General features: G+C 40.1%; 1 protein-coding gene across 1 annotated transcript in view; it reads right to left on the bottom strand.

Annotated features, from left to right (window-relative positions):
* Window positions 1-21,782, bottom strand: part of FBXO42 (F-box protein 42) — a 95,267-nt gene that overhangs the window by 6,512 nt on the left and 66,973 nt on the right. The gene's annotated exons all lie outside the window — the stretch shown is intronic.

Below are 21,782 nucleotides of genomic sequence, written 5' to 3'. Positions count from 1 at the left end.
GCCCGCTCACCGAAAAAAAAAAAAAAAAAAAAAAAAAAAAAGGAGGCAGAATGCAGTTCTCCTTTGTCCTATAAGTCAAATGTTAACATAGTGACCTTTGGGCCCCTAGCTATGGGCCTCACTAGCACAATGGAAGCGGACTTTCAAGGCTTGATATGAAAGTATTCCAATGAAACTGCAGCCAAGAGTGGCTACTAAGGCCCTCCAGGCTGGACCTCTGAGCTATGATTTCAAATTTCAAAACAATAGAAATCTGGCTTATGCTGGAAAACTTTACGGCTAACAAATGTCCCACAGAAGCATCATTTTTCAGAGCTTCTTGTCTTTGAAACAATAACGATTTCTCCCTATCTCTTACTCTACCTGCCACCTTTAGTTTGCTTAAGACCAAAGTAATTTGTCTCATCCAGTATTGACTAATACTGGAATATTAAAAAGAATTTTTGTTGTTGTTAAAGCTATAGGATCTATTTTTCAAAGGAAATCTTAAGCAGAAAGAATCCCAGCAGTATATTAGCATGATAGCTGTGAGGTGCTCCAATTTAAGTGAATAACTCGGCCTCCCCCTTCAGCAAGAGGTACGGGAACACAGTTTGAAAAGCCCTGCTCAGTCTGCTTTAATGGTGTCGATTACACAGTCCTGAGGTTGAGAAGGTGGAGAAGAGGACTGTCTTTCCCTGGGATGCAACTTAAGAGTAACAACATGAGGAAAGTCCCTGGCAGTTTAGCGGTTAGGACTCTGTGCTCTCATTGCTGAGGGCCTGGGTTTAACTCTTGGTCAGGGAACTAAGATCCCACAAGCCTCATGGTGTGGTAAAAAAAAAAAAAAAAAAAAGTAACAACATGATTTACTAGGAAGGTACCGGCACTCAGAATATGGAGTGAGCATCAGATATTTTGAATACTTTTCTAATAGAACACACATCAATCCAGACCAGGATCTGACCACAGAAACAAGTCTTCTCTAGGAATGGTTCTTGCTGAGACACTAGGTGAAGTATTCCATGAGTCAGTTCTTGCTATCCTCATATCTCACAGGAATCACGACTAAGGGGGCTACTCATGATATGTTGTCTTTCATACAATCTCATGATTTCTGGTTAAAAACTTTTGCCCTCCTAGGAGGAAGCCTCCTAGCCCAACTAGAAAGCCTAACTAATACAACAGTCTAGTTAAAATGCTAGTGTTACCCCCAAATGATTTAATTTGTGAAATACCAAACAAAGCTTCAAGTTCTTGCCCCTACTTTGGAACTCCTAAGTACTGTGAAAAAGTTGGAAAAAGCTAATAAAATATGTAACAGACTTCAGCAGAGTAGTAGCTTAAAAACTTTCCAGACTAAAATTTGGATTTGAATTTGAGATACTGGAAATCCCAGCCTTTAAATTGAGTGTATAAAGTGAAGAAGCAGAGAATTCCCTGGTGGTCCAGTGGTTAGGATTCTGTGCTTTCACTGCCGAGGGCCCAGGTTCTATCCCTGCTTGTTGAAATAAGAACTAAGATCCCGCAAGCTGCAAGGCGCACCCTCCCCCCACAGAAAAGTGAAGCAGCATACCAAGGTTCCCCCAATAAGCAAAACATGGAAACAAACAAAAATAGGATTTTTAACTTAAAATGAGCAGTTTGTATCAAAAAAGTTTAAGTGCATATGCTCTGAATCAGAAATTCCATTTCTAGCGATTAATCTAACAAGATAGCTGGGCAAATGAAAAAAGAAAAGATACAAGGATGCTTATTTGCAGTGTCTAAATAGATCAAGGAATATCCATATAAAAGAGTGGTTGGGAAAATTAAATGACTTAAATCACATAATGCATTTAGGACAGTGCCTGGTATTGTTATTATCATTGCTAAAGCAAATTAATACGACGTTAATACCAGGTCAATTGGCCACAGACATCTGATGGTACTGCTTTCTACATGGCACAAAGTTTATGAGAACAGAACTGAACTGGTGGACATATTTAACTACTACAATATGATTAGAGTATTCCTGGCAGAGTAACTATTTAGCTCAAGAAGTACAATAGAAATGAAATTGTAACTGATGCTACATGATATGAAAAGGAGGTCATCTCAAGTCCCAGAAGGGTAACTCAAATATACTTAATTATGATTTGGAAACAAAAACCAATGGTTAACATGATAAGACTAGTTAGGGTTTGCTCTTTCATGTGTACTATGTATTTCCTATAATATCTTTTGAAATAAATAACCAATACTTCATGAGGCAAGGCAAACCAATGTTTACCACTGCTGGGTGTAAAGAGATTACAAATGTAGTATAAGAATACATACCTCTTAAGGGGAAAAACTAGTCATAGAATCAAAAAGAGTGTTTGTAAAACATAACAATATGTAAAATCAAACCCAAGTAAAGACTATACTTTAGACCTGCATGCCCAACACAGTCACCATTCAGCCACATGTGCTAGTGACTACTGAATTGGAAAGTACAGATACACAACATTTCCAGCATTACAGAGACAGTACTACTTTAGACAAACGGTATTAACTTTATAAATTCTATGCCTATGTTCACAGGGTATGGGGAAGGTGGTAGGGGTGGATGGGTGACCTGACTGACTTTTAAGAGAAATTACAATTACTGCTACTTAAAACTATTACTGGGACTTCCCTGGTGGTGCAGTAGTTAAGAATTTGCCTGCCAATGCAAGGGACACGGGTTTGAGCCCTGGTCCGGGAAGCTGCCACATGCCGCAGAGCAACTAAGCCCGTGTGCCACAACTACCGAGCCCATGTGCCACAACTACTGAAGCCTGTGTGCCACAACTACTGAAGCCCGTGCGCCTAGAGCCCATGCTCTGCAACAAGAGAAGCCACTGCAATGAGAAACCCGTACACCACAACAAAGAGTAGCCCACACTCGCTGCAACTAGAGAAAGCCTGCGTGCAGCAACAAAGACCCAACGCAGACAAAAATAAAATTAATTAATAAAAAATAAAGTTAAAAGACTTTAAAAAACCTATTACTACTGCTACTAATGATAATGACTAATGTTTACTGAGCATTTATTATATGCTAAGCACATTTCTAAGTACTCTGCATGTATTAAGTAATTTAATCCTTCCAAAACTCTAGTTTTACCTCCATTTTATGTTTTTTTTTTGTTTTTGGCCATACCACACAACATGTGGGATCTTAGTTCCCAGACCAGGGATCAAACCCGTGCCCACTGCAGTGGAGGTGTGGAGTCTTAACCACTGGACCACCAAAGAAGTTCCTTTATTTCCGTTTTACAGATGAGAATACCGAGGCATAGCTTATACTCATTCTCTAGATTGTTCTTCATGCACACAGATACAATCCTTCTGAGTAGTTACCACAGACAAGTCAGGCACCTCAAAAGGTCTGAGTGTTTCAAAGCTGAAAAAGTTCTTTCCTAAATCTTTTTTTTTAAGTTCCTTTGTATTAAAAAATTTTTTTTAATTTAAATATAGTTGATTTACAACCTAAATCTTTCTTTCCGGGCCTCTCACTGCTGTGGCCTCTCCATTGCGGAGCACAGGCTCCGGACGCGCGGGCTCAGTGGCCATGGCTCATGGGCCCAGCCGCTCCGTGGCATGTGGGATCTTCCTGGACCAGGGCACGAACCCACGTCCCCTGCATCGGCAGGCGGACTCTCAACCACTGCGCCACCAGGGAAGCCCTACAACCTAAATCTTAATTAATTAAAGCCACAGACCTAGAAGAGACAGATAAGTAAATTGAACAGAAGGCTATTCTTAGGATCTCTTTTCCACAAGGCTCTGGGTCACACTCTACCTCTAATATAGACAGGACCCTTTATTTGTTCTCCAGGCTCTCCAAAGAAAGTAAACTGGGACCAGTGACAATGATAAATCAATCCTTAAGGATTATCTTAAATAAGGGCTTCCTGAAATGACTTCTCAAATATCTTGACCTTTAAGAAAGCCAAAAAATTTCCCTCTACTTCTTATCCAAAGAAGTAGGAGAATCCTCTCATCCAAAATTTCCAAGGTCTGTTTTGTCACATATGGAAGCTTTAATTTCAGCATCATACTATCTTGACAGCTATATAGAGTCATACTGAAAAGTTAAATTGTGCTTCTCCACCTCAATTTATAAGGAAAGTGGGGGGAAAGTTACCCTACAGGAACAAATGAAGCAGGGGGGAGGGAGGGCACAGAATTCAACATACAACCTCTGTACAGTTGGTGCAGCAACAAGAGGTCAAAGACACTGGTGTGTCAAATTTTCTGTGACCCAATCATGCACGTAATGCTTACATTATTTGTTGCAAATTGGATACTTTAAAATTCCTGTTACTTGAAGAAATCAATATTGTAAAGCCTTTGCCAAGAGCCCCTAATTTTATCATTTTTTAAATTTACGTATTTCCTATTTTGAATTTGTTTAAAGCAAAGGGTCTTCAATTCCCCTCCCAATTATCTTAATGCAAGGTCCACAAATGAAATGAATTAAATTTATGGTGAGATCAGAGACTGCAGAGGTCAATGAATTTTGGCAACTTCTATATCTTAAAGAATAAACAGTCTATTTATCCGAGTTCTGGAAAGCAAACAATATCTTTACCAGAATTCTCAGAAAAACAAGAAAACTCATTTTCAAATTACATACCTTTATTTGCTGTTTTAAAGTTCCAAGAAAAGCAAGCTATGTAAAGAGTAGTATTTACAAACTTTATTAAACTTTATTAAAAAACAAACAAACAAACAAAATGACCATACGTTATTGGGCAAGGAAAGTAACTTTTATATGGACTATGCCTAGATAAAATATCAGGTCCTAAACTTTGAAGAACTGCACCTATGTGCAAGCAATTCATTCCATAGCTAGAATGACGTCACATGGTTGTTTAACACACCCACCTATGACATTAGAGAGGGGATGAGTCACTGGAAATCTTGTACAGTACAGGGCAGTCTGACAACAGAAGACCTTCCACAGTTAAAAGGCCCATTATCATCATGGTGACATATGATAAAATAAATATCCTTCCTTCAACAAAACTTATAAATGGATTAGGACCTTTCTCGGCCTGCCTTCAAAATATGAGGTCACTGGGGCTCTAGACAGTCTAAGTATCATTGTAACACAGAAGTGGAGTTAGAAAGGGTGTCACTCCCAAGTCGGTTCTCATCAAGCACCACAGGACCAAATATGCCCACGTCAGACTTGGACAGACATGTTACTTAAGCTCGTTCCTCTCAGAGCTGATGGCTATCCTCACCGGCTTCTTTCCCCAAACACTAAAGGCTTCTAATCACACAGGAGATATGATCAATGGAGCAAGTTTCAAAACAAGGCACAAGCCAAAAAGGCATCTGTGGGAAACTGGATAATCAGATAGGCACCCTATACACAGAACAAACATTCCCTAAAATCACTAATTGGCTCCATGTTTCCCAAGATTCCTATGAAATCAGAAGAAATTTTCACATATGAAAGACAGTGGTAGAATTACAAGGCATTCTCGTTGACTTTTGCAAAGACAATGGTGAAACAGCGAAGCGATGCCAAATTCTGGTTTGGTTTCTATGCCACTTTCCCACAACTGCGGTGTCTACTCACGTAGACCCTAGCACTAGAAGAGAAGTGCGATTGTTTGATACAAGATAAAACAAGCACCCATTCTAATTGGGGGTGCCTGTATTTTATGCGTGACTAAAAAGCTACTTTTACTTCTCCATACTGTGAGCATTATTTATTAATATTATTGGTTTACTATTCAGATGTTATAGTTACCATTCCCCTCGAGCTGTAGTTCTCAAACTTCAGTTGTATCAGAAGTAGCTGAAGGACTTGTTACAACACAGGTTGCTGGGATCCATTTCTGAGTTTCCTATGTAGTAGGTATGGGGTAGGGTCCATGAAGTTGCATTTCTAACAAGTTCCCAGGTGATGCTGATGTTTGGGGACTAGACTTTGAGAACCATGTTGCAGAGAGTTAAATAATCCTTGGGTGAACCTGTTAGAAAATGCTCGAAGATGACATTAAAAGGGCATGTGGTCAGCCTTTTGACTTTTTCCCCAGTTTATATGATTTTCCTTAACACTGAATCTATCCAGACTTCTTCTGTACATACACTCTGTTTATGACTATATGAACATGGGTCCAAAGTGGGTTTTCCCTGACAAGTGCTTTGATTAAATGGGTGTTGAGGGGCTTCCCTGGTGGCGCAGTGGTTGAGAGTCCGCCTGCCGATGCAGGGGACGCGGGTTCGTGCCCCAGTCTGGGAAGATCCCACATGCTGTGGAGCCGCTGAGCCTGTGAGCCATGGCCACTGAGCCTGCGCGTCCGGAGCCTGTGCTCCGCAACGCGAGAGGCCACAACAGTGAGAGGCCCGCATACCACAAAAAAAAAAAAAAAAAAAAGGGGGGGGTGCTGAAAGGAACTACTTTAACATTTTCAATACACAAATATTTCCTTGGTCATCCTCGTCTACATGTTACTGAACCTACACTCTTCAAAATAAATAAATAGAAAAAAATTGTTCCACCTACTGCTTTCAGACAAGTCACTTTAAGACTTATTTACAGCAACATAAGTGACTTGCTAATAGTTCTCCATGACTCTGAAAATAGAAAGATCTAATACTAGGAATTAGGTACTTATAAGAGGTAAAGTTTGAAAACAAGAAAACTATGAGCATGAAAAATTTTACCAAGGGAGACTCACTAGCATGCCAATTAATCCAGAAGAAAAGTACTGGAAAAAAAATCTCCACTTCGCTCACGGAATTACAGAACGCTTTGCTGTGTGATTTGCTTTTTTAAAAAGGGGCTCTAACTTGCTTCTTAACTGGAAGTCAAAAACTTTTCCCTGGATGCTTTCAAATAATTACTATTTTGTAATAATGATGCCAAAGGGGACATTAAAGAATGAATAATGGGACTGAGGTTTCAGGGCATACTCTCCATCTCATATTAACAACTCCTCACTCACACTCACTTTCTCAGGGTAGGTCCAATGAAAGGCATTCACTCGCAGCTCCAAATGAGGTACACTCGTCCATCCCACACAAAACTGGCCTTGAGGGCAAAATAAGACCAGATAGACCAGATTAACCAACAACCCTACCTCACAGTTTCTCGTCTGTGGTAGTGAGGAGCCTGAGTTGGTGTGTGTGTGGGGGGTGGGGTGGGGGAGGGAGTAGGGGGAGATGAATTTTGCTGATAGGACCCAAGCTGGGTCTTGGGAAGTGGACCAAGCCCTTGGTGTGACAGAGCTGTCATTATGGTAGTGTGTGAAGTGACTGACCTTGGTAGCACGACTCACAGGTCAAGAGAAGGATAATTTGGAGAGGTATTTCCCAGAACACCACATTAGCATCTGAAATCAGAGAACCTACAGGGCACAAGAATGTAGGCTGGCACTTATAACTTAGGAGGGAAGAGACCCTTTAAAGAAAAACTACTGGAGTTATAATTTAACTGCTTACATCTCTAAACTGGTTTGATTTTATAGGTAATACTTTGTAATCAGAACAAGAAAAGCATGTTTCATGGTTTTATGACTTGAGGAAGGGGGAGACAAAAGGAAAACTGAGAAGAACACAATCCATGAGTATAAAGTCTGTCTTGGGCACTCTAAACACCTTGAAGACTAATAACTATTCAGAATGGTCTCCAAAGTATGCAGCCAGGACCACAGAGGTTCCATCTGGAACAGGTATCAGTTTCTCTTCAGCTAATGAAAATGTTTCCAATTTAACTTCAATGTGGCCAATAATAATTATGTTGAGTCCCCTCAATTATTTACATGCCCAGGGAAGATACAAAACTATAATGCCTGTTTTAAAGAACAAAGGTAGGAGATAAATATAAAGTTACTCTTTGGCAAAGTCACTACAGAACCCCTGAACTCCTGCTTTCCAAGACTTGATTCTAGCCAACTGTGCTCTTTAATTCTAAAATAGGGACTTAAGTTAGTCACCAAGGACATGGTACTGGATGCAAGAGAACTAAGTTCTTCTAGACATGGCTTTCTTCAGGATCAGCACATTCCTTCCCATGCTGGGCTGAAGACCCTCCTAGGGGAGGGAGGGGTGGATGGAGAGGGACATCCTTTATCTAACCTCAATCTGAGCATTTAGTACAGTACTGAAATTATCCATTTAGAATCTCCCAATAAGATTATATTATTATATTATCCTAGAGAACAGCAACTATTTCTCATGAAAATGTTTGCAGAACTGAACCCCTCCAAGGAAGCCGAATGGTTATGGATCCCTTGTGGGCTGGGATAAGACCTGGCTCCAGTTAACCACAACCTACCCTGGAGGTATCAGTGTGCCTTTCAGCAGGGGAAAGACCAAACACTTCTTTAGGTGTTCCCCTCACACTCCAATTTTTTTTTTTCCTTGTCCTATTTTTTTCCTCAGTTGCAACATGGTCAGAAAGTTACTGATTGATATCAAAACAACTCACTAATATTAGACAAAGCTTGTCTGGATCTCAGGCTTCAGGGCACACATTTTCAGTATTACAATTATACCCACATCTTTAAAAACATCACTCCCTGGGTAATTTACAGAACATCCAAAACAAGAGGAACTTTTATAATAGGCATGAGAAACTTTTAGATCCTGTATAACTATACAGGCCATAGGCATGAACAAAAAGAAATTCCCGGTTGGCACTGTTTTCACTTCTAAACAAACCCACATGAAAGACCACTTGATAAATAAGGCAGCACTTATCAGTTAAAAACCAACAACATGAAAACCAGTAACAGTTCCTTGTTACCATTTTAAGTAGTCTTTTGATTCAATTTCTGGGGAAGGAGATGAGGTCCAGAGTCTGAGTTTAATCTGGTAATTTGTTAATTGCAGTTCTCAGGGTTGGGGGTAGGGGTGGGGTGCCCTTTTAAGTGGTTCTGTTTAGAAGTCAAAACAATGTTGCTAGTCATAAAGTTTCTGGCCTGGTAACAAAACAGGAAAATCCTAGTCAGGCAGGAGAGAGCTAAACTGAAATATGGTATAACCTTATTTATTCTCTTCCTTAGAGGACTAAAGTTCACCCAGATTTGTGCTATGCAAGTTTCCCCACTCTTCTCTCCACCAGGAGAGAATGTGTACCCACCTTAGAAAAGCATGTATTCTGGAAAAATCCCAGGATCTGAACTTTATAAATAAACAGAAAGGATTCCTTCCTTTCCTAGGGGAACCCACTGGCTCTGCTCTCATTCACATCTCCCGAGACCACCACAGATCCAGGCTGTTCCAGGATTGCATAGGGCTAGAGGAGACAAGGAGAAATCACCAACTCATGAAGAAGATTAACCAGGAACGGGTCCATGAAGCAGGAAAGAGCTCACTCAACAAAGAATTTAAAGGAGTCACTTAACATCCTATGCCTTCCTCAAAGCGATTAGCACTATGGTGTCTGGGTCCTGGGTGCCTTCCTACTATGAAAACAAAAAAATGGAGATGGAGATGCAAATATGTCAGAGTTATTTTAAGCAAAATCACACAATCTTAATAAAAACAACTAGTCTTGGGCTTCCCTGGTGGCGCAGCAGTTAAGAATCCGCCTGCCAGTGCAGGGGACACGGGTTCGTTTCCTGGTCCAGGAAGATCCCACATGCCACGGAGCAACTAAGCCCACGTGCCGCAACTTCTGAGCCTGCGCTCTAGAGCCCGTGAGCCTCAACTACCGAAGCCCACATGTCTAAAGCCTGTGCTCCACAACAAGAGAAGCCACCGAGATGAGAAGCCCGTGCACCACAACGAAGACCCAACTCAGCCAAAAATAAATAAAGAAATTTCAAAACAAAATGAAACAACTAGTCTTAAAAATAAATTGTACCAGGGAATCCTGTGGCAGTCCAATGGTTAGGACTTGGCGCTTTCACTGCCAGGGCCGGGGTTCGATCCCTGGTTGGGGAACTAAGATCCCGCAAGCTAAACGGCGGGGCCAAAAAAAAAAAAAGGTAACAAATTATGAACAGAATCCTATTTCATTAGTTTACTACTTTCCTCCTCATAAGTCATATTTCTTTTAAAAACCTATCCATCCATATAAGTCCTGGCTCTATATACATTTTATAACTTATTTAAACACCTCCATCTACTTTCTTGCACCACCAGTTATTTTCCTCTTAGTTCTTTATATTTTCTTTGTATTGATTTGTTTATTGTCTTATAGATCTTGCTGCTTGTTCATATCTATATCTGCAGTACTTAGAACAGCACTGGGCATAAATACTCAATAAATAAAGGCATGAAAATGAACAAACAAAGGAATGAATGCACTTTTCAAGCTTTGGGAACTCGAGGATAACTTATGACCACTCTCTACACTCCTCAGCTAGGACTTCAGTATATATATAAAGGTGTATTGTATATAATCTGAACAAAAACTATGAAATGTAGGTATTACCATGTCTACCTTATAGGTGAGGCAAATGAAATGTTAAACAACCTGTCTAAGGTCATCCAGTTACTAAGCAACCTTAGCCTGAAGAGATCAGATGCAAACCTGTGTTTGCTCAGCACAAAAACCATGCTCTTAATGGTACTACCACCAACTAGCCTTCTTCCTCCCATCACTTTAGGTTATGAGGCCCTAATAATGAGTGTACCTTTAATTACTAGCTGAGTGGTCTTTTCTCTTCAAACCTCTAAAATACTTAGTTATATCAACATATCCTCCTACTTAGAGCAAGACTAAGTGAGGAGAGAACTCTCTGGGTACTTAGTGTGTCTAGAATATTCTTTTATTTATTTATTTATTTTTGTCTGCGTTGGGTCTTCGTTGCTGCACGCGGGCTTTTCTCTAGTTGAGGCGGGCGGGGGCTACTCTTCGTTGTGCACAGGCTTCTCATTGCAGTGGCTTCTCTTGTTGCACAGCACGGGCTCTAGGCATGTGGGCTTCAGTAGTTGTGGTGCACGGGCTCAGTAGTTGTGGCTCGTGAGCTCTAGAGCTCAGGCTCAGTAGTTGTGGTGCTCAGGCTTAGCTGCTCCGTGGCATGTGGGATCCTCCTGGACCAGGGCTCAAACCCGTGTCCCCTGCATTGGCAAGCGGGTTCTTAACCACTGCGCCACCAGGGAAGCCCCCTAGAATATTCTTTAAAGTTGACAAGTAGGTCTTAAGTAAGAAATGAGTGCATATGTCCACAAACAAATTTATGTAAGAATGTTGTCTGCAGCTATATTCAAAGTGGAAATAACCCAAGTATCCATCAACAGGAGAATGGGTTCAAAAAAAAGTGGTATATTCACGTTATGGAATACTGACAGCAATGAAAAGGAATAAACCACTGATAGATGCAACCACATGGATGAATCTTAAAAAAAAAAACCAAGATGAATCTCAAAAAAATCTCTTGGAAGTCAGAATAGTGGTTACCTCTGTGTGGAGTGGTACTGACAGGAAAGGGGCACAGGGAGCTTTCTGAAGTTATAGCAGTATTTTGTATCTTGATCTAGGTGATCATCACATGGCCGTATACATATGTAAAAAAGTCTTTGAGTTATACACTTAAGATTTGTTCATTTCCCTATATGTAAACTGTCTTAATAAATTTATTGTTAAGAAAGAAAAAGTGGCTAATGCCAAAGCTAATGTTAAAGCATGCTACACTGTTGTCACATGGCATCACCCACTACTTTCACCAGTAAACAGAAATACCAGCAATCCATTGTCAGAATTAAAATTCATTATGTGAGGTCTTTAAGAACACATTCCTCCTTTAATATCTAACCACTCTATAACTCATATATACATATAAATCAAATAGCAACAAACATTTTAAGACTGGGCAATGGGATTTCACAAAGCTTACTAAAATGGGAAGAGAAAGCAAGAAAGGAACACAGTGTAAAAGCCAACAAACCACATATAAAATCCATAGCCCACAGTCACTTTCAAGAGAACTACAGAAAAGAGAAAATAATCAGGGGTACTACTTGTTTGATAAGTAGTCAATTAAAGTATAGTTCAAGAGTTCATCTCCCAAAGAAGAGATGAGAGGTAGCTTCTGAGCTTTGAAAGGATAAAGTAGTTTCCCAGAATTCAGGCTGATATTTTTAAGTTAATAAATGACCAAACACAACTCTCAGCTGGGAAGAGCACCCTGTAGATTCTTTACAAAATCTCCTCAAGGTTAGGAGAGTTGGAAAACTTGAGAAACTGGCCTGATCCTGGATTGTAAACAGCCAAACAACATGCACTGGACACGAGGTGGTACACTGTAGTGCTGAGTGTACTAGAAACCAACAGGGTCATTCACGGGGAAGGAGAAGTCAGAAATAACACAAGGACAATACCTTTTGTGTTCCCCCATACAGGACTAGCTTTCTAAAACTTCATTCAGGACACAACATTAATAAATCATACAAAATGAAGTTTACTGTGGTCATAAAACATGAAGTGCTCTTGCCCGGGGTAGGGAATTATGTGTATACCTAACAATAAACAGAAACACTAGATGGTCTGAGAGTTTTACTGACAAGGAATCCAAGAGCAACCAAAAATTGCCTGTCAAGATAGTAGGCAGACATGAACACACGTGTAGATATGAAAGCTCAGAATTCTAAAGAAAGTCACTGCTTATATTCTCAATGACACTCTGAACTTCTATCTAAAATAAGAAAAAAGATTAGAAGGTTTTAAGAAAGGACAGGAAAGGCTCATGAGTTGGACCAAATGAATAAAGTAAAGGATATAGAATTTCCAGCATGGAAGAGATAAACTAAGGACAGATTTTAATACATTTTGGTAATCAATACATCTGGTAATCAAGAAAAGATCTGTAGGTAAGAACGAATTGGGACTTCTCCTTTACGAAGAAAATATTAAAACAATGAGATCAATGATTTGTTTTTATGACAGAAGAGAAGCTTGAAGTGTATTTGAAAGGCATGCAACCGTGTCCTCTTGCTACACAGTCTAATATTTACCAGTTGATAAGCATCCATTTCTCCCCCTTCTCCATAGACAGGTATTCTCAGAACACATTTACATATAATGGTGATTTTTTTTAAAAAAAATGTATAAAGTGTTTAGATGCAAAGCAACGTTAAAAAGCAGAATCTAATGCCTATAAGTACACTAATACATTTTATTCTAAAAAATTCCACATCCAGCTATTTCAATGTCAGCATTGACATTTGGGACCTAAGGCAAGGGAAGGACTGGGTGATCTTTTCCTGAACACATTTTTCTGTCAGCTGTTTTGGTTATATCTGGTGCCAGGTATCAGTCCCAGACTTCCTTCTTTCCAGGTGATATTACCACAGGCTCAGGAAAGGGCAGTAGAAAACCTAAGAGTAAGCTTTTCCACTAGACACAGAACAGAAAGCTTCATCAATGGATCCAAGAACCCTATGAGTATCATTTTTAAGGTATCATTTACACAGAAGAGAAACAGTGACACTCTGGGCAGTTATTTCTGGATAGTTCCAGCACTTCTCAGCTTCTGAGGATATTCTGGCCTTCCTATAAACATCTGATATGACTAATACTCTTTCTTTTTCCTGCCCCTGACTCCAAAAGTAGACTTTCTGCAGGATTACTCAGTGATTTTGTAAGATGTGATTTTCTCTTGGGGAAGGGTCCTAAGGAAACAAAATTATTTCCAACAGAGCTTCTGACTCTGGATAGCTGGAAGGATCTTGATTGGGTTAAGTCATAATAAAAGAGAGATTCTGTCTTCAGTATCCTCCTGCTTCCCACCAAAAAATTTAAAAAGGCAAATCGTGTTGATATTTTAAAATTCTCTAAGCTGCGAAAAGGCTTCTTTGCTGATATCCCTCTGCTCATCATTCTTTCCTGACTCTGATGATAGACATAATGGCCAGACAGCTTAGTTATTCTCCCTCAAATTGAATATCAAGGACCAAGGGCAACTATAAATAAAGAAAAGAGAATCACAGGAAAATAAACAAACTTTAAAAAAGAATTTTAAAAGGAGGGGGAAAAAAAGAATAATTATTATAGTGGAGAAATCTAATAAACACTATCTCAGCCAGGTGATAAGGCTGACATCAACAGTGATAAATCATGGTGATAGCATTTACCCTTGATGGGATGGGATGAAAAGGGCACTATACCACTATGGTCTTCTTCCCCCAAATCCATAACTCTAGTCTAACCATAAGAAAAACATCAGACAAACCACAACTGAATGATAGTCCACAAAATACCCCTAAAACTGTCAAGATCAACAAACGAGGAAGTCTGGGAAACTGTCATAGCCAAGAGGAACCTAAGGAGACTTGAAGACTAAATGTAATGTGTCCTGGATGAGATCTTGGAACAGAAAAAGGACATCAGAATAAAAAAATAAGGAAATGTGAATAAAGTATGGACTTCAGTTAATAATAATGTATCAATATTGGTTCATTAATTGTCATAAATGTACTATTATGACTAGATGTTAACAACACAGAAAACTGGTTGTGGGAACTCTGTTCTATTCTAAAATTTAAAAGTCCATTTAAAAAGTAAAATTGATAATGTGAAACTAGCAAACTATAGAATAAAATAAAACTACTCACAGCATGTCATAGTAGAAAAAAACACAGACTCTAGAGACAAAATCTTGCGTTTCAATCACTGCTCCGTCACTTATTGGCTGTGTGATCTTAGGTAAATTATTAGGTGATTCTCTGAGCTTCAGTTTCCTCACCTGCAAAATGGGGATAATAGTAGTGCCAACCTAGTTGGGTTGGTTTGAAAGTTAGGTAGTATGTATGAAGAGTCTGGGGCAACCAACACCCAAAACCTTTCTCCATAATCATTTCCTCAGAAAGTAGGCTATTCCTAACTAGGGTAACAGGTAGCTAGTTCTACAAAGAAGCAGCTAAGAGAGCACAGAGCGGCCATTCTTAACAACAGTTAGGGAGTCCAGTTTGGCACACACCCACCTAATAGACTGTGACAACAAAGTAAGGTCACAGTTTGTACAGTAAGAAAGCAAGAAGATTTCGCAGCAATCCAGGGTTTCCAAATTTAGCTAGGTTTAGAATCAACTGGGACATTTTCTTTTTTAAAATGCAGATCTGCCACTCTATCCCCAATCCCTTGAGAACAGGCGAGTGACTGTTATGAGGCTGAGGAATCTATATTTTTAGTAAGTTTCCCAGGTGATTTGCTGTGTAGTTTTAGGAACAGTGGTCTTGTCTTTTCCTCTTTATACAGTGAAGGAAATTGAGGCCCAGAAAATGCAGACGTGATTAACTTCAAAAGCAAGTAGCTCAGAAGTAGCAAGGCCAAGATCAGAACAGGCATCTAGTACGTGTGTCTCAGACCTTGATATGTTTTTCTAAAACAAAGGGCCTGAACCACCACCCATCATTTGGAACTCCACGTGTGACTAAAAGGGAAGAAACTAGAAAGGGGAAAAAAAAATCCTTGGGAAAGAAGATTCTATGGGGAGAATGTGGTAGGAAAATCAACTGTGCTCCAGGACTAGAGTTGACAGGCTAAGCTTTAAATCTTTACCTGACATTTATAGGCTCTCCCAAATTTTACAGACTCTCATAACTATAGGGAGTTTTAAAACTGAAATGTGTTCCCCTTTTGTAAATGGGTGTGAGCTAATGTTTAATAAGTTTAAAAAATCACAACAACAGTCCAATATTAAACGTAAATATTTCTACTTGAAAATTTCTACCTGGATTTAAAGTAACCAAAAAAGGCTGTGACTTAACGACATTATATATTAAACAGATGCCAAAATTGGCTTGGTTTGAATAAAGGGTATTTTAGAAAGAGTGGTTCAGACAGTAGTCTTTTGAAGCACCTGTCCTAAGAACTGCTCATTTGCTTTGGGAATTGAACACAGGCTGAGTCAAACAAAACTAAGAGTGAAGGTGTTACCTTAGTACAATACCGGAAGTCGAAACATTCAACTTCCTAGAACCGCCTGGCAAAGACTACAATGAATATAATTGTACATTCATAACCACCAGCCAAGATTTCCAAGGGCTTCTGTTCTGTTCCATTCTTAATTATTTTATCTGAGTGATGAAGCAATCAGTAGAGAACTTCCACCAGTTCCCACATCTACCCATCCACCAGCATCCGTAATCTGATATTCCTTCTTGTTCCTTCGGATAAAGGGTCAGTGTTCCTATCCACAGTCAAGCCCTCCACCTGTATAGTAGATTCTGCCTTTGTCACTATGTGAAGACACTGTCCTAGCAATTAATTCTTCCTCTTTATCCAAATCAATTCTTCCCTCTAGAAGATCATTCCCATCAGCAAATAAACATGTTATATCTGTCATCTTAAAAAAAGAAAAAAACTCTCAATTCTACATTCATCTCTACTTAGCACCTCACTTCCCTGCTCTCCTTTATAGTAACACTCTTTTTAAAAAATTAATGTATTGTTCATACTTACTATCTTTAACTCCTCTCTTCCCATTCTCTTAAAACCATTCCAAGTAGGCTTCATCCTTACCTCTCATTGAAAATACTCTATTAAATTCAAAGTCAGTTCTCAGTCATATGACTTGACCTCTTAGCTGCACACGACATGGTTGACTATTTCCTCCTCTTCTGGAAACATGTGCAAGTATGGTAGCTTCCAAGATGCCACATTCCCCTGGTTTTCTCATACCACTGCCCCCACCCCCCCAACCTTGCTCTTTTTCTAATGTTTTGCCGTTTCCCTCTCCTCCCTGATTTCCAGATGGTGGAGTCTCCCAGACTTAGCCTCTCTATCTTCACTCACTCCCTTGGTAATCTCATCCAGTCTCACGGCTTTAAATCCATCTACATGACTCTCATTTGGCTATCTACACAAAAATCTCTAGCCTGCGTTTCTCCCCTGAACTCCAGGCACATACCTTTTTCTACCTGGATGTCCTAATGTCCATTTCAAACTTAACATGCTTCAAACTGAATCTCTCATCTCTCCTGCACTTTGCCAACCCTGGCCACCCACAGTCTTACTCATCTCAGTGAATGGCAACTCTATTCCTTCAAGTGCCTAGGCTAAAAATCCTTACAGCCATCCTTGACTCCTCTCTTTCACACTCCATATCCAAACTGTGGGCTCTATCCAATGCATCCAATTTTTATCTTTCTGCTAACACCCTAGTCCAAATCACCATCATTTCTTGCTTAGACTATTGCTACCATTTCTTAACTGATCTCCTCGCTTCTACACTTGCCATCTGACAGTCTTCTCAGCAACCTAAATCATCAGCCATTTCACTCAAAGAATATGACAAAGTCCACGAAGTCCTTATAACAGCCAGAAAGCCTTATATGTAGGACACCCTCTCCTCCATTATTTGTCCAACCTCTCCTAGTACAGTCTCCTTTGTTCACTCTGTTCCAGCCACACAGGATTCGCATTATCCCTTGACTGTCCCAAGCACACTCTCACCTCTGAACCCTTGCACTGATTATTCTTTAGAATGTTGTTTCCTTAGATATCCACATGGTTCACTTCTTGTACCCATCAAGTCTTTGTTCTAATGTCACCTTCTCCATGAGGTCTACCGTGATCTCCCTAGTTATAATCTCCCCTATTCCTCATCCCCTTTACTATGCTATAGCTTTGCTTCAATAGCATTAATCTTCTTCTAATATATTACATTAGGTACTTGTCATTTTATTTTATTTTAAAAATCTATTTATTTTTGGCTGCGTTGGGTCTTGGTTGCTACACGTGGGCTTTCTGTAGTTTCGGCAAGCAGGGGCTACTCTTCTTTGTGGTGCGAGGGCTTCTCATTGCAGTGGCTTCTCTTGTTGCAGAGCATGGGCTCTAGGCGCACGGGCTTCAGTAGTTGGGGCACACGGGCTCCAGTAGTTGTGGCACACGGGCTTAGTTGTTCTGCAGCATGTGGGATCCTCCTGGACCAGGGCACGAACCCGTGTCCCCTGCGTTGGCAGGTGGATTCTTAACCACTGCGCCACCAGGGAAGCCCTGTACTTGTCATTTTAAATATGTCTTCCCTCACTTGAATTTAATCTCCAGTAGGATTTTTTGTCTGTTTTATTCAGTCATGTATCCCCAGCATCTAAAACAATACCAGGCACAGAGTAGGCAATCCATAAATATTTGCTGAATGAACAAATGAAGGATAAAAGAAGAATTAACTAAGCAAAAGGACTGTACTGCCATTTAAGGAAAGTCAAGCCCTCTATTTTAAATGCCAAACTCCTCATAACAACTAATTACTTGATACCACCACTTAAATGTTTAAAGAGGTAAAAAAAAAAAAAAACCTCTTCCAAATGTTTCTTCTCCATTTCAGCAAATGGCCCCACTACCTACCTAAGTGAACAAACCTGAAACATAAGTTAGCCTTGATTGACCCTCTCACACCCCCATATCCAATCCATCAAGAGGTCCCATCATTTTTAACACAAAAATTCAGCTCAAATTCATTCACTTCTCTTTATCTCCACTGTTAGGACTCTAGTCCAAGCCATCACAGTCTCTCACCTGTACTATTCTGATAGCCTCCTACCTGTTCTCTCTGCTTTATTTTCTTGCCTTCTTTAATCCATTTCCTAAATAGCAGCAAAAGTGTTCCTAAAAATGTAAACAGGATCATAATATTCCTTTGCTTAAAATCTCAAAATCTCAGACTATGGTCTGTGAATGATTTGGCTTCCATCTACACCTCAACTCCATCTGTGCCACTCTACCCCTTGCTCATTATGCTACATCCACAAAGCTCTGTTTTCAGTTCCTCCAATATGTCCTCTTCTTTGTATATGCCATTATCACTTCCTTCCCTGCTGCATCTTTCATATCTCAGCAAAAAAGGTCGTCTTCTGTTTAAAGTAGATCTCCCCCTCTTATTCTGTATCTCACTCCTCATTTCCTTCATAACTGTTTTTCTTTTCTTCCCTGTTACAGTATAAGCTCCACGAGGGTAGGGGTCACCTACCCTCATGTAAAAGGGAGGAGGCGGTAACTCACGTAACTCCGAAATGTCAGAGAAGTACTGTAGGTCTCTCTCAACTGTTAAGAGCTGTCATTCCAGCACTCATCACCACCATACTCCCTCCAGATGCTCCCTCCTTCTATCATTTCAAAAGGAATGCAAGACAAGGTTTCATTGGCAAATCACATTAATTCCAACTGCTATGGACTGAATTCTGTCCTCCCAAAATTCATATGTTGAAGTCCTAATCTCAGTGTGATGGCATATGGAGAACGGGAGCTTTGGGAGATAATTAGGTTTAGATACTCTTATAAAAAGAGGAAGAGATACCAGAACTCACTCTTTGCCATGTAAGGACACAGCAAGCTCACTAGCTCTCTGAAAGCCAGGAATAGAGCCTTCACCAGCACCCTGATCTCAGACTCCTAGCCTCCAGAATTGTGAGAAATAAGTTTCTGTTGTTAAATCCCCCCAGACTTTGGTATTTTGTTATGGCAGCCTGTGCTAAGACACCAACCAAAATGAGATGCTCCAGTCTCATCTGTAATAAAACCAAATACACATGTAAAAAGATACCTGATACAGTAGCATTCTTTATCAAGATTCTGCTCTTAACCCAAACTGTTCCACTGTTTTTTGATGCTCTTTTCCAAAGAGCTACACTTTTGAAGACTGAGCACTGTTAAAACTATCACCCTAGGCTTCCCTGGTGGCGCAGTGGTTGAGAGTGCGCCTGCCGATGCAGGGGACACGGGTTTGTGCCTCGGTCCGGGAAGATCCCACATGCCGCGGAGCGGCTGGGCCTGTGAGCCATGGCCGCTGAGCCTGCACGTCCGGTGCCTGTGCTCCGCAACAGGAGAGGCCACAACAGTGAGAGGCCCGTGTACCAAAAAACAAAAAACAAAAAAAACTATCACCCTAGATACCCATCACTTGCAAATGCTAGAAGACGTCACATCTGGTACCAAAGGGTGGGGGTAGCACCCTCCCCTCAGCTACCATCTAACTTAGCCACCACCATGCACAGAAATGGGTGAGTCAGGCACACCAAGACATACCAACAACTGTGTTTTATTCAGAAAGACTCACTGATGTTTCAGTTAGGAAGTAATTTTGGTTGCGACTCATGACAGCGTATAGAAACATTTCCCCAGACAATCTTCCCATGGGATTTCTGCCTAAATGAGAATCTCATAGGACTCTTTATTAAATTAGTGGGGTTTTTTTTTTTTTAAAGTAGACATTCAAGAAGCTCAGTTTCCACCCCTCTAAAACTAGGCTCTAATTGTAGATTAGAGGGAAGCAGAAACTAGATTCTTTGAGACATTTTGTTAGAAAATTACTTTTAAACATTCAGGAGCTAATATATTTTATAAAAGGGAACAGTCTAACATTGTTTCTTTTTTTTTAATGGCGATTTTTTTCTTTATTGAGAAACTTAAGACTTGGGTAACATTGTATTTTTTAAAAATTCAGATCCCTGGGACTTCCCTGGTGGTGCAGTGGTTAAGAAGCCATCTTGCAGTGCAGGGGACGCTGTTTCGATCCCTGGTGGGGGAACTAAGATCCCACATGCCGCAGGCCTACTAAGCCCGTGCCGCAACTACAGAGACTGTGCACTCACTCTGGAGCCTGCGCAACCACAACTAGAGAGAAGCCTGCGCGCCACAACGAAGATACTGCACCGCAATGAAAAGATCCCACGTGCTGCAACTAAGACCCGACCCAGCTAATAAATAAATAAATAATAAAAAAATTCAGATCCGTTGTAGAATCTGAATTACAAAGTCAGTTATTTCTCTGATACTTCTACCTTGGGGATTTCAAAGCATTGCCTTTAAACTTAGTAGTTAACAACAACAAAACATCCCATATCTATCTTATAGGGAGAAATAAGGAAAATAGCCAACAGGCTATGAAGGTCCAGAGCTCCACATCTACAAGAAAGAGCAACACCCACGCCAAAGGCATAAAGCGTAGTTACGAAACAGAGAAAGGCAGTATTTGTATTTTGTGAGTGGAACATCAAGGCTACTCTGAAATGGGGCCTGGACAACAAGTACAATGGCAGTAGGATGTTTAAGCCAATAAGACCCTCTGCATTTTAGAATCTGTGATTCTAGATTTTAATCAATATTGCATTAAGTACAATAAAGGACAAAGTGCTAGAAAAGGAAATGCTCCAAAGTACAAAATTCTGAAGGCTCTAAAATAATACTAATCTTCAAAAAATTTTAATGATGAACATCTCTTTATCTTTCCAATAATTTAAAAGAATTTCATCTGTACAAAACCCAGCCCCACTTGTGACTATCCACTGTCAGTATGCTCCTCCCTCCTACATTTGCCTATTGCAGAGGAAAGAAACAGAACTTAGAGCTTTGGGGAAGCAAAATGTAGCTTCTTCTCATGAAATGATTTTAAGCCCCTGGCCTAGACATTCACAGCAGTCATTACAGAAATAAAGGAAACATAAACCAGCTTTCCCAACCCATTTAAAAACAGAATCTTCTGCTCCTCCTCCATATTTCTCCCAGAAAGATATGGTAACTTGTTCATAGTTACATGGAGAATTGGTGATTTTGCCAGGAAATGAAACTCATGTCTCCTCACTCTTAGTCCAGTGACCTTTCTAATACACCATGTTGTCTTCCGTTTAGTAATCAAAGTAAATCAAGACCTAAATAAGTATGGAATCTGCCCAAGGGATACCCAAGTCTCCTTAGTCCTAGAGTGAATTCCAACCTTGAAAAGCCAATGAAGAATGTTTGGGAAGAGCTTGCCAACAAATCTAGAAGAATACTTTATACTCAGTGGACTCTTATTTCTCCATCACACCAGCCCCTCCAATCTCATAACTGTGCCTTTTCAAACTGTCCCGCCTCATGAGTGCAAAAACAATTTGTGTGTGTGTGC

Source organism: Neophocaena asiaeorientalis, unplaced genomic scaffold, assembly GCF_003031525.2.
Source record: "Neophocaena asiaeorientalis asiaeorientalis breed wild unplaced genomic scaffold, Neophocaena_asiaeorientalis_V1.1 scaffold275, whole genome shotgun sequence".
Taxonomy (NCBI): domain Eukaryota; kingdom Metazoa; phylum Chordata; class Mammalia; order Artiodactyla; family Phocoenidae; genus Neophocaena; species Neophocaena asiaeorientalis.
The sequence above is the reverse complement of the archived record's forward strand: the minus strand, read 5'-3'. Positions and strand labels throughout refer to the sequence as shown.